Consider the following 10,377-nt stretch of genomic DNA (forward strand, 5'->3'; position numbering starts at 1 on the left):
AAATTGGATTTATACCCCACCCTTCACTTGGAGTCTCAGAGCGGCTTACAAACTCCTTTCCCTTCCCCTCCCCACAACAGACACCCTGTGAGGTGGGTGGGGCTGAGAGAACTCTGACACAAACTGCTCTTTTTCAAGGACAGCTGTGCCAGAGCTTGTGGCTGACCCAAGGTCACATCAGCAGGTGCAAGTGGAGGAGTGGGGAATCAAACCCGGTTCTCCCAGATTAGAGTCCACACACTTAACCACTACACCAAACTGGCTCTCCACACCAAACTGGTTGAGAGAGAGAATTCCCACAGTGCAATCCTAAACAGATCAGTGGGATTAAAAAGGTGCAGCTCTGTTTAGTAAACTACTGCATAGAGTAAACTACTGCATAGAAGTTGTTTTTGGCAATGCATCTAGGTCTGCTTACAGAGATTCTTAATCTGCTATACAAAGCTCAGAATGCTGGGTAAGAATCCCAGACTCATCTTGTGTGTAGGTGGTGCTGCCAAGCCAATCTTGTTCCACTGTTTCTTGGCATTGTTCCCTAAGCACAAGGAGGACTTCCCCAGGTCAGGGGCTTCCCTCTTTTATTAATACTCTCAGTCTGTTTTTCCATCTTTTTCAACGTTTTCTCAGTTACTGAGGTTCTTTTATCTATTTGATTCAGCTGTTTTTGGACATTATCAAGCTTAGTGTTGAGGTTAGTTATCTGCTCCAATAGGGGGTGCAGTGCATTTGCTAGCAGTGCGGAGAAGTCTACAGTTACTTCCTGGTTCTGCGAAGGAGTCGTTGGTATGTTATTTCCGGTCACCAGTTTTTTATCCGGCACTCTCCATCCTCCCCCAGCCATAATATCAACAAGAAGTAAGTTTTCCAAAACAATGCAAAAGTTATCCGATTTAGTCCCGCTTTGTATACTTTAGCAGTTTTTTGCATTCGTTTAACTGCTTATGCGCTTATTTTAGCTCAAAGTCTTTTGTTTCCGATTTAAAACCATTTTTAAAGTTTGCTCAAAGAAAAAAAGGGTGTGTGTGTTTGAATTCCTCTCCCAAACGCTTCAAACTTAGGCGCTTCCAATTACTACCAAGGTTCAGTTTGAACCTTTTTTTACCTGACCTTTGCTTAACTCACGATTTGGAGCCTTGGAGATCTTTTGGAAACATTTTTAGAAGTTTGATCATGGTCGCTTGCTCTGGCAGTCATCTCTGGGCGCCATGCTGGCTCCGCGGCAACGGTACCTTTTGGGGAAGAAGGTGAGCCTCAATTCCTTGGCTGTCACCTTGGAAGAGGTTCTCCTCAGCTCCCCAGGCTGGGGGTCTCCTACAAAGACCCCGGGGAGGTCCGGGATGAACTCGGACCCCTCCAAGTCTCGGCGCGTCTCCATCAGAGCAAGACGGGACGCGTCCGAGAAGCAAAACGCTTAAACCGGAAGTCTACTATATTGTATTTTTGAACAACCAGGGCTGCGTCACTGCACAGGCTGGGTCCAGACTGGGTTATATGGGTTTAGATTATTATACTCATTGATTGAATATATTTTTCATTATTTATGCACGGTTGAATTTTTTGTATTACTTACTGCCTTCTATGCATCTCTGCTGTTTGGGTTTCTTACCACCTGGAGGCTGGCAACCCTAAAAACAAACCCATCAGGAAAATAAAGACTCCAGGGGCTGTCTTCAAAAAACACACACAGACTGGGTTGTATGCAGTGTTTCTTCTGTTTAGGTATTCTAAGAGTCAGCCCTGTGACCAAGAGCAAGCCACTTGAACCTTTTGATCTAGACTCTGGAACAACTTCTGCACCTCTCAGATTTTCATCTTTGAAGAAGAGAGCAATTCCCTTCCACCCACAGAGTTGTCAGTGATCTCGATAAACTTGGATTCAGGCTACACACGTTGGTCTTCACCTCCCAGGAACCCGTAAACATTCTTGAGAGCGACCACATTAATACAATCCAAGTAAACAAGACCAAGGGCAATCTCCAGCTCCTAGCATCGGCACTAAACTGAGGGAGCAATCCTAAATAGGTCTACTGAGAACTAAGTCTCATGTTATTCAATAACGCATACCCTTAGGAAAGTGTCCTTAGGACCACCACCTAAAACAATGGTTGTTGAATTTGCCAGTATACTTATGTGTATCTTAGATGTTTGTATAGCCTTTCTTGGAAACATCCAAGTTGTTTTATCAGCCTCAATATGAAGCATACTAAGGCCCATGTAATAGCGGTATAGGATATAAGGCCCATGTAATAGTGGTATAAGATATATCTATGATATACTATTTAGGAACCTGGGCTAAGGAAATGGTGATTGGGAATAGTCCACACTAACAGAACATGAAAGATTTGGGTTGGATGGAAAATCAGGATTATATTCTAACCAGAATTATCAAAACTTGCCTAAAACAAATGAATGAATCCAGGAACTCTAACAGAATTTGCTAGCACCCACTTCTCAGTTGCTCTTTTTTTAAACCACTTCTGAATTAGGTGCCTCAAGCAGGTCTCTGAAGAAGTGGCATAGCAATGCACTGACTCAAAAAATAAAACAGCTCTGAACTGAGGGGAATCCCTGCTTCTCCAGTGGAAGAAATGACTCCAGTGTAGCCAGGTCAGGGTCTACTGAGCATGGAAAGACCCAACACCCCACCCCAATCTGAAAATCTGGAGAAATGCTGCTGTTCTAAAAGTACCAAGGGTCCCGTACGGTATGTTTACATATGTCCTTCAGCTGACTTTAGTGCTTCAACTAGCCCCACTTATAGCCTATTAGGCCCCACACACCAGGAGCCTCAGCGTACACGGACTCTGTAGCCCACATATCTGGTGGTCAACATAGGACTTGGGGTGGTTCCATTTGCTGTTCTTTCTGTACTCCTCCTTCCGGTTCAGTTCAACTACACATCTCAAGAGTTTGGTGAAGCTCTCTGAAAATGCTAAAATGTTGCAAGTTTAAGGCCCAGAGACAGAATGGTACAAGACTCCAGCCTGACAGTACATGAAGCTGCCTTGTACTGAGTCAGATCACAGGTTCATATTGTCTCCTCAGACTGGCAGCAGCTCCTCATGACCTCAGGCACGGGCCCTTCACACCACCTAGCATCTGATCCTTTCAGCTGAAGTTAGGAGGACTGAACCTGGGACCCCATGCATGCCAAGCAAATGCTCTACCACTGAGTCACAGGCACAGCCTCTCCCTGAAATATATATAAAAAATGGATAAATAAACAAACACACATGTATACATATATTGTGTGTGTGTGTGTGTGTGTGTGTGTGTACACACATATCCCTGTGGCAGTTATGTCACTGCCCCATTGCAATTTTTTTGTTTTTCCAGATAATAATAGTCTTTTCCTACATGTGAACAATGCTCCCTCTAAGCTGTGGAGTCTTGTGAGCAAAAATTCTACTTTGTGAGCTACTGCCTTTAAAGTTGTGAGCGAGAAATTTGGCTACTGCATATATTAGTTTGCTCTGGAGCCATCCTCCATGATCTAAGACAAAAAAAACTTTGAGGTCGCGCACACTAACATAAGCTTAAAGGGAACACTGCATGTGAAACAGGCTGGACATTTTGGAAGGGGCTGTATTTTAGGTACAATTTAAACACATACAAAAATCTAATTACTTCTAATTAGTTCTAATTACTTCTACTATAACTACTTTCAAGTCTCTTTTTCAGAAAGGGCTCCTCTGACGCGGCTGCAATATTTATACGAGTATTGCGACTGTTTGCACTGTCGCACCTGGAAGATCCAGGGCCAGTCCCTGGCATCTCCAACTTATATTAAATATATACTGGCCAACAAAACTGGAAAGACTTTTGCATGAGACCTTGGCATGTCATGACTAGACTGTAGCAGGTGAACCATTCACAGCATTAAAAAGCTTCCTCTGTTTGGAGCAAAGCCCAACTGATTGACTTACCAAGAGAGTCTGTTCTGTTTTCAACAGTTTCATTCACTTTCCTGGCTACCCTGGCAACAGCTTCTCCCATCTTTTTCTCCATGCAGGCCCAATGCCTTATCCGACCACAAAAAAATTCTTCTTAAGATGCTGCAGCAGAAGGAATGCAAAATAAACAACAGACAGCATCACACCAGTAATTCATAAAAGGTGTCTAAGGCAGAAAAGAAATATGCACTCTATAATCAGTACACCCTAAAAATTAGTATCGGACACAAGTGGTAAACAACCAGAGCTGCATCACTGCACAGGCTGGGTCCAGAGTGAGTACAAAATTCCTGCCACCCCACTGCAGAAGCCACAACAAGGGAGCTGAAGGGATGACATCCAGACACCCCATTCCCACGCTGCTTGCTGCTAATTCCACCCCTCCCCATCTCATTAAACAGGGCCACAAATACACCAATCCAGTGAGAATCTTAGGGCGATTTCTCACTAGAGCTGCCTCGCAGCGCAGCGCCGTTTGCCCCAACACAAAAACATGTCAATTTCACACCCGAGGCTGCAGGGCTGCATTTGACCTGCGGCTTTGCCAGATTTCCTTTGCAGTTTCATGATCCTTAAAAACCAGGATCACGAAACTGCGAAGGAAATCGGGCGAAGCCTCAAGTCAAAACGCAGCCCCGGAGCTTCGGGTGTGAAATTGACATGTTTGTGTCGGGGCAAACGGCGGCTGTGCTGCAAGGCAGCTCTAGTGAGAAATCGCCCTTTCTCTCACCCTTGCCACTCCCTATCCTTCCCATAGATAAGCCACAGATTAGCTGTTTTCAAAAAGCCATTAAAGGAATGAACATGTGAATGTAGGGGAATGGAGCTTAGTGCCACTAGTTCAAAGGCTGCACTAAGCTCCTCCCACTGGATTGGCTGCAGGTGGAGCCTCCACAAGTTTCCCTCTAAATTGGAGCAAAGGAGGTTTCACTTTGCTCTAAAAGATGAAATTCCCAGCAACCCTGTGAGTCATGCTCAAAATGAGCATAATTCCAGGTGGTCAGCTGTGTTGGTCTGAAGCAGTAGAACAAATTTAGAGTCCAGTGGGGCACCTTTAAGACCAACAAAGGTTTGTTCAAGGTATGAGCTTTCACGTGCAAGGCACACTTTGTCAAATACATTGGAAAGGAAGCTAAATTTCAAACTTATAGATACAAACTGAACAGCAAATCTACATATTAACATGATACAGATGCTTTAAGATATTCAAAGTGAAACTAAATAACAAACAAAGGTTATAAGGTCAACAGTTGTTTTGATTTAATTAAGAAGGGAAAAGGAGATCAAGATAATAAATATGTCAAAATAGGGGATAAATGTGAGAAGGCATCTTTTCTAATTTGGGAAGTAAACTGAGAGTTACCATTTGTCAAGAAGAAGAAGAAGAAGGAGGAGGAGGAGGAGGAGGAGGAGGAGGAGGAGGAGATTGGATTTATACCCCACCCTTCACTTGGAGTCTCAGAGTGGCTTACAAACTCCTTTCCCTTCCCCTCCCCACAACAGGTGGGTGGGGCTGAGAGAACTCTGACACAAACTGCGCTTTTTCAAGAACAGCTGTGCCAGAGCTTGTGACTGACACAAGGTCACATCAGCAGGTGCAAGTGGAGTGGGGAATCAAACCCGGTTCTCCCAGATTAGAGTCCACACACTTAACCACTACACCAAACTGGCTCTCAGGCATGGAGTTAACAGCAAAACATTCTATTATTCCTTGCATTACATTCAGTATTCTAGTATACTATTTTGAAAAAGACAGCAGTGGGATCTGGAATGTAAACATTATTAACTGTCACAGTGATATGACATATACACATTATCCAGAAATATTTATCAACACTTCTGACAAATTCTGCCCAAGGGCAGGGGGCTTACTTTCATACCTATTGCCCACCAGCTCTGTTCCGTTTGACACTTTGATTAGGACTCCCTTCAAGTTTCTTTTCTAAGAGGTTTATCGAACCAGCTCAGCACTGTAGTCCTATATTTAGCTGACAGAGTAGCAAAGTTAAAATGCTGGACCAATTGCAAACATTTAAAAAAACACAGATCTGCTGAGCTGAGGTAGCTTGCCAGACAAGTAACACTAAACCTGCCTGGAACTGGGCTATGCGTCCTACAAACCTCTGAATATAACAGCAACCAAGCTCCACCAATCAGAAGCATGTTGAGACATACACAAACCAAAAGTTCAGTATGCTGCAGCCAGGAAACTGCTTGCATCCAACCAGATCTTTCACATCTAGTCAAAACACATATGCTGCACGGAGAAGTTTTGCTGTTTTTCAGTGGCATTAAATTCCACAGAAGCACATTTAGGATTGTGATCCTAAATCACCACATCGTATGAAAGCTGCACCATGAGTTGATGTGCTGCATTATGTTCCTGTTACATAAGTACTTTGAAATCAACCTTCTTTTCTTGGGCAGAGATCAGCCACCCTGTCCTTGCAGCAGTCAAGGTTATGTTTATCTCATCCTTTCTTAACAACTAGCCAAGAGTCCTCCAAGAACACTGCCCACTTGGGCAAAGATTTCAGCTTTTCACTCTCATTCTGCTTTAAATTGTGTAGATTTTCTTCATAAAATTGCCCTTCATTTGCATTTTTTTAAAAAAATCTGGGGGCAGGGAAGGTCCCCCTTCATATGTATATAGGGCAACTCCCTCACCATAAGTCGCTAAGTAAAACCAACCTGCTTATTATTCTTTTAGCAGAAACACAACTTGGAAAGCAGCAGCCACCTGTGAGAAACTAGATAAAGGTGTCAAGCGGCAAGTGGAACAGCAGACCACATGACTCCAGAGTCAGACTACAGTTGGGATTTCACCTCTGAATCTTCCTTTACACACAAAGCCTCCCCTCAAACAGAAACTAGTCCAGCTGGGGGAAAGCCTGCAGAGAGGATGCAGAACTTTTCTGTTTGCAGCAAGTTTTAACACAGGGTTTCAACCTTCCACAGGTGAGTTTTTAACTTCCCAAAACGTGATCCTTCCCCTGCAGTGTGATACGATGCAGTCCTTTCCACCACCTTGCATTTTTAAAATCGGACCACGGGACCTCCAGAGTAGCCTTAACTCAGATTAAACCCAAGAAATAGTACAGCTCTCTCAGAAGCAGCAAAACGTTAAAACATCCACTTATTTTAGTACATTTTTATCCCTCCCTTTCTCCAAGGAATCAATTGCGCCTTCAAGGAACAAAGCGTGTGTGCGTCCATTGTTTTCCCCGCCTCCATTTTATCCACACAACAACCTTGAGAGGTAGGTTTGGTTGGAGGATATAAACCCAGGTCTGCCAGGTCTTAGCCCAAGACGCTAACCGCTAAACCACACTGATAGTCTGAGGGGGGGGGGGGAATTAATCCCTTTTGGGGGTGAAATCTAACAAAAATAAATACAATCCTAACTCCCCCTCCTTCCAGCAAAGGTCCTCTCTGTTGACACCGAATGACCTACAGACAGGCTAGCCATAGAGACAGAAAACCAGGTACCCACCATCGCGATGTTTACTTCCGGTCTCAAAGTGAACTGCGTTTTCCACTCTCCAACGCAAAGGGGTAAGAGAGTTTTTCATCACCGAGATGCCAAGCCCTAGAGAGACGACACTCTGCACCCTCAAGGCCAATCGCGGCACTGCCTTTTCTTACCGGAAGTTTAGACCGCCTCTCGTTCTACTCTTTGTTTTGGTTACGGCCTTCACTGCAGCAGCCTCGGGCAGCCAATTCAGGAAGCCCTCCCCCTCCCCCTCCCCCTCCCCCTCCGGTGGCTTTGTCTCTTGCCTCGTAATAAGCCCTAGAATGGGTTGCCCCGTCTTACCGAGAGGCTAAGGCCGGGTCCCCTTCGCTCAGCGTTTCTGGCGTTTTGCAAGCCTGCAAATGCCAAGACCGCCTGCCTGGCTGCCCCTCGCCATGGTGAAGAACAGCAACAGGTGTCCTTTGCATGGGGGATGGGGGGGGGGGATGGAGGAAATCCAGCACCAGCGAGACGGTCCGTGCAGGGACCAATCAGCGCAAGCACAGGGCCAAGGGAAGGAAGAGGGCGCAGAGGTGCCGGAGACAGAGTGCAGCATGGCTGTGACAGCCCCCTGCCGCCCCTGCCCGTTTACAGAGCCCCCTCCGCCGCTGACTCAAGGGGGGGGGGCTTTGTCTCCACATGCTGCGATAAAGGCGTGGAAGTCGGGGAAGGAAAAATGGGCTGTGCCATTTTTAATACTCCCTCCCCCATCAGGGAGAAAGGTTATAGCCTCCCCTTCCAAAGACGACCTTAGTCTTCCACTTAGGTGGACTTATGGAGCTACAGGAGCTTTAAACTTTCTGCCGGATTTTGTATTCCTAATAATGTACATGTAATCCCTTCCTTGCAGACTGAAGCAGTGCATTCTGTTCTACCACCTCAGCAACCCTCTGCCACCTTATTGTACTTTAGACTAGGTCTTTAAAGATGCTTGTCTGCCCCAGCAAGAGAAATTCCTGCCTGAAATTCCTTACAAATGGAAAACTAACAAAGGTCCCGGTCACAGGGAGAGAGAGGCACGACTGCTGGGCGGATTAAAAGGGCACAATCATACAGCAACATCTAGCAAGCGTCACACGCCCATCTCCAACTCGTAGCGTCCGGCCGAAGATGTGGAGTTAAAAAGTAGCTGGGAAAGTGTATTATCCGGAAAACACGGGGCGCAGGTAGGCGTCTGATCGCGGATGCGCTGGTATCCCGTCACATCCAGTGCCCGTCCACATCCCACCGGATGTTTTCTTGTAAGCCTCTGTGGTATGTACACAAACGCGCACGCACACAAACACGGTACTGCTTCGTTGCCACGCTTCTCCATCACCGTGTGATCGGTGGCTGACGGCCTGAGCACAGAGCCTCGGGGAACGTCGGATCATGATACCGCGCTTCATTTTGCTCTGGAGCAAAAAGCTTCACTTCCCCCCCATATTATCTCGCTCGTGTGACCGGGGCCAGAGAGAGGTTCTGTCCCCTTCCTTTGCTTGCAGTGCTGCTTTTCTATTTGCTAGTAGTTTTAAATTTAGGGGAGTATTCCAAGGTGCGATATTCCATGATACACCTGCAGTATCCAAAAAAATATAACAAAGAGCTTTATTTCTACATCCTCAAATCTTCCTAAGACTAATGGAGACTTCCTTACATGGCTAAGGTCTAATGGACACTAGAGCTTCTTCTTGCTCTTAAGACAAAGGGTCATAAAATGCTAATTCTAGCAACTTCATTCCCCAATCAGGACAACAAACTACATCTCAATCTGGCGGGCTTTCTAGCTCCCTAGCAGATAGGATACAGACAAACATGTGATTCACTACACAGTATTAACCCAGTAAACACTAAATAGAAGTGTTCTAACTTGTAACTTCCAACAATCCGGCATCAAATTTACTTTATTTTTATTTATTAATTTCGGCTTATATTTCGCCCTCCCCGCAGGGCAGATAACATCAGTAAAAGTTAAAACATTCCACAGCAGAAGTTTAAAACATAACAAATCATCCACACAATAGTTAACACAGATTAAAACACAACTATAAACTAAAACAGATGGCACGGCATTTAGTACAGTGGTCTCAAAACTGGGGCCACTAGGTTAGTCTTCACTTGATGGGTCGATTGAAGATGTAAGATTCTCCTGAGAGATCACCCAGGGTGCTTTAGCCAACTCACAGCAGTGTCTGCCGGTTTCTTCCAGAATCTTACAGAGGCTTTCTTTTCACACACTCTCTGTTCAGTCTGGAGCAAGAGGTCACTTCTTCCAGGCCCATAAATACTTGCGCAAGAGCCCCGACTTAGCAAGAGCCATTGAGGAGATATCTACAGTTGTTAACCCTGAAACTACAATTATTAAGAAGCATTATCATTTCTTTTGTCATGGGATCTGGTTCCTGCAGGCCCTAGACCAGACTCATAGATTAGACCCATTCTCTGAAAATTCACAATACTATTTGATATGTGAAAGCTCAACAGCCCTAACCTTAATGTGTTTTTTTCCTGAGAAGTAAGACCTACATTGGGCAATGGGGCTACCTCTTTAGTAAGTGTGCATCATACTGAAGCTTTAGGTTGCAAGCCTGCACACATTTATTTCAGTACAGCCCCCAGGGAACTCAGCTGCAGTTCTTTCTGGATAAATATAGGATTGGGATCCCAGAACCATCCAATCAAATCATTTCAGTTGGCAAATGTTCAAAAGAGACCTAAGTTATTGAAAGTCCAGTTTAAATCAAAGGGACAAAGAGGTAAAACCTATGCACAGGCATCTGAAAGTAAATCATACCAGCTTTGATAAGATTGTCTCCTAATTAAATGAGCCCAGAATTGCAGCCTTGACTTAGAAAGCTACTGTTTAGAAAGAAGTTTGTTTTGCATTAACTGTTACTGTGAAACAAAATGGCTACTGAGAAATATTCTACTGCA

The 10,377-nt window shown here is 44.9% G+C and overlaps 1 long non-coding RNA gene across 1 annotated transcript in view; it reads right to left on the bottom strand.

Annotated features, from left to right (window-relative positions):
* LOC107119784 overlaps positions 1 to 7,862 on the bottom strand; it is a 38,959-nt gene extending 31,097 nt beyond the window's left edge. Inside the window, exons 1-2 of the long non-coding RNA XR_001482808.1 lie at positions 7,768 to 7,862; positions 3,927 to 4,055 (exon numbers count right to left, since the gene is read on the bottom strand). This is a non-coding gene — a long non-coding RNA (uncharacterized LOC107119784). The remainder of the gene's footprint in view (positions 1 to 3,926; positions 4,056 to 7,767) is intronic.
* Between the last annotated feature and the right edge of the window lie 2,515 nt (positions 7,863 to 10,377).

The sequence above is a fragment of the Gekko japonicus genome, unplaced genomic scaffold (genome assembly GCF_001447785.1).
Source record: "Gekko japonicus isolate JY-2015 unplaced genomic scaffold, Gekko_japonicus_V1.1 scaffold1094, whole genome shotgun sequence".
Taxonomy (NCBI): domain Eukaryota; kingdom Metazoa; phylum Chordata; class Lepidosauria; order Squamata; family Gekkonidae; genus Gekko; species Gekko japonicus.